Source organism: Notothenia coriiceps, unplaced genomic scaffold (genome assembly GCF_000735185.1).
Source record: "Notothenia coriiceps isolate Sejong01 unplaced genomic scaffold, NC01 NC01_scaffold00026575, whole genome shotgun sequence".
In the NCBI taxonomy this organism is placed as follows: domain Eukaryota; kingdom Metazoa; phylum Chordata; class Actinopteri; order Perciformes; family Nototheniidae; genus Notothenia; species Notothenia coriiceps.
The window spans coordinates 1,369-4,239 of record NW_011359276.1 but is presented as its reverse complement, the minus strand read 5'-3'; the positions used below and the strand labels follow the sequence as shown (position 1 = coordinate 4,239).

Here is a 2,871-nt window from a genome sequence, read left to right as displayed (position 1 = left end):
AAACACAATTGATCTGATTGATTCCACCCTCATCTGTGATTGGACATTTGAGAAGTCATGTGGTTTTGATCGCATGACATCACAGCTTGTGTTATCCCGTAGTTTAATTGACTCTCATTTGTTTGCGGAAGACCTACACCCATTTGAGCTTAGGTGTCCCACATTAGGGCGTGTCCCACATTAGGGCAACTCAACCTAATTATAAACCTTTATGAATCCTTTATAAAGGTAGTCTTATTGTAAAGTGGTACCGAAACAATTATGTACCTATATATATTAAATTCAAACATTGATTTTGAACATTTATTTGATGCATTTAGACATGTTCTGCTCTCACAGAAAGCTCTGAACAGAGGCAGGTTCACATGTTCAGGGACACATCACACACTGAGCACATCTGTACGTTGGGAAGGAACACTGCACTGTGGACACTGTGGGTCCAGGGGTTATCCATCAGTAATATGCGGTAAGAGAAGAAGGATGTCAACGTTACCACTGAAAATCCTCCAACCTCTCCCGGATGAGGACCATGTCTTTCTTCTGATCTTGGTATGTTAAAACAAACTTTAGATACATCACTTTGGGGGGTTGTATTTGGAATCCTCCCCCTGCTGTATGCCACATTTGGTTGAGTCCAAGTATCCAGCAGATCCAAGATGGCGTACTGAGCAGCGATGTGCAGAAGTCCACTTTTAACTCTAAACATTGAAGCTCGCTATCCCTCGTTCCTTTATTCGGATTGATGTCTGTTGAGAAAGAATACCGGTGAGTCCGAAACCACTGACAGGTTTCGTATTTCTGACACTGTATATCTGCGGAATGAGAAGATAGCTGTCGTAGTCTCGGCAGCTAGCTGTTATTACAGGTCCCAGTTATCCAGTGTTTACGGGAGAGGGTTTGTACTATCTTGTCGACTGGGCAACACACTAACACCACAGAGGGGATAGAAGACGACGAAGGCCCAGGTCACTGGTTGGTTCATTAAAGTAGGTTAGACTGAAAGCTGTCGATAGTTGTGCTAGCATTAGCGACAGTCTGGTGACACTGTTGCTTTGCAAAGCTAAGCTAGTTTCTAGCTCGACGAGCTGTGGAGAGGAACTTCTCCTTATTTATTTCCCGCTGCCTTTCAGTTCTACATTTAACAACACTGTCTGCTGACACCGAGGTGTAACATATATCATGTTGTGTTGTCAATAACTGTGTTTTATTTGTTGTGGAGCACCATGTTGTCATCGGTGTAAATCTGATGTTTTGGCTTTCAGATGATCAGCAACACTGTTTACACGAGCCCTGCCTGTCGATCCGGATCATATATTCTGTAATTTAGCTCTAATCTGCACTTCACATCTCTCTGTTGCTGTTTAGTGAGGAATAATTACCGGTGCAATAACAGTCTCACTCTATTCCTCCTCAGTGCTTATCACTCTTAATGAACAGCAGTGAGTAGTGTCATGTTTGAGTGAGAAACCTCAAAACCCACTCCTGAATTTAGAACCCGCATGAGAAGGTCACGTTCTGAAGTGGACTCTGTGTGCTTGGCCAGGTTCTGTCATGTTTACCTAACCTTTGATCAAGTGTCACGTGCTTGTAATGATATTTTTAAGTGTTGCACTGTTTTCTAGAACGTTTGTGTTCAGTCATGATAACATCAATTTCTCTACATGGTTGCTGTTTCTTAACCTCACTGAACAGGCTGTGGATCCGGTTCATGCTGTGGTCCAACCTGGGCTGAGCCTGCCAGGAGGACAGTTTGTCTTTATCCTTCACAGCCAGCGTTGAATTCAGGTCAGATGCTCCCGGCTTTAGTGAAGTGGCTTCTCTTTTATTGAAGGAAAGTTCATTTGTTGATATGAAGTCTTAAATCTAGGTCTGTGGTGGACAGGAGCAAAGGACTGAATCTGATGGGTACGTTGATTTTGTTATGATGTCATATCATTCACCACTGTTCGGAGGATGACTATGGAACAAAACAGCAGACTTACAGCGACAATTGTACATTAACCTGTGACAGCTGTGTGATGAGTGAATCACTGTGTGTATTCAGTAAACCATGTCATTCGCACCTCGTCTGTACAAAAAGGACAGAAATAACAGACATTGTTCAGAACGTAGACTATACCCCTACTATTTCAGCCTTGACCCTCTGACATGGCAAGCAGATGTCTGCGTGAACCAGAAACTTCTGAATGTGTCTGTAAAACCGTTTTCTTTGAGCTCTTGTTCCATTCAGTTAGTTAGCGAAGTCAGACAATTTACCTGGCCATCTCCAAAAATAATGTACAATTGTATCACCATGAAAACCTTCTAAAGTTTATATAAACCTCTATTGAAATTGAATATGATGGTAGTACTATTTTATTTTTATTTATTTTTACTAGGAAAGATTTCCTTTTTAACCAACACATTGGGAATTACTATTTAATTTATTTGTGGCCATGTGTAGTTGTTGAGATTTCTTGATCTTTACCAAAGTATTTTCAATGGGCCAGTGTTGTAGGGCTGTCCCGAATACCATTTTTCGTGCTCCGGATATTTGGTAGTAAACAGCAGCGAATATTCGGATATTTGTCCCGCGGGGGGGTTGCGTAGTAATCAGCAGCAAACCGCTTCAAAACGTGTATTTTGGTTTTATTCACGGCATTCATTTTGTTATTCTACAATATTGTTGTTTTCTAGTTATTTGTTAATGTATACAACCCAATTTGTGTTCTTTGAAATCGAAAAGGATATTGCATTCTATTTGTTATTTTCGTTGCAGTTGTATAATTTGGCTTGGCTTCCTATTTTAGCGCTGTTGACAGGAAGTTGTTGTTGCTATGGAAACAACGTGGCGGAGATTAACGGAGAAAAGTCATATCTACATATAAAGAC

General features: G+C 41.1%; 1 long non-coding RNA gene across 1 annotated transcript; it reads left to right on the top strand.

The window, feature by feature from the left end:
- Positions 1 to 640: 640 nt before the first annotated feature.
- On the top strand, positions 641 to 2,331 carry LOC104957220 (uncharacterized). Its single transcript, XR_799648.1, has 3 exons — positions 641 to 765; positions 1,693 to 1,785; positions 1,868 to 2,331. It is a non-coding gene; the product is annotated as an uncharacterized lncRNA (long non-coding RNA).
- The last annotated feature ends 540 nt before the right edge of the window (positions 2,332 to 2,871 follow it).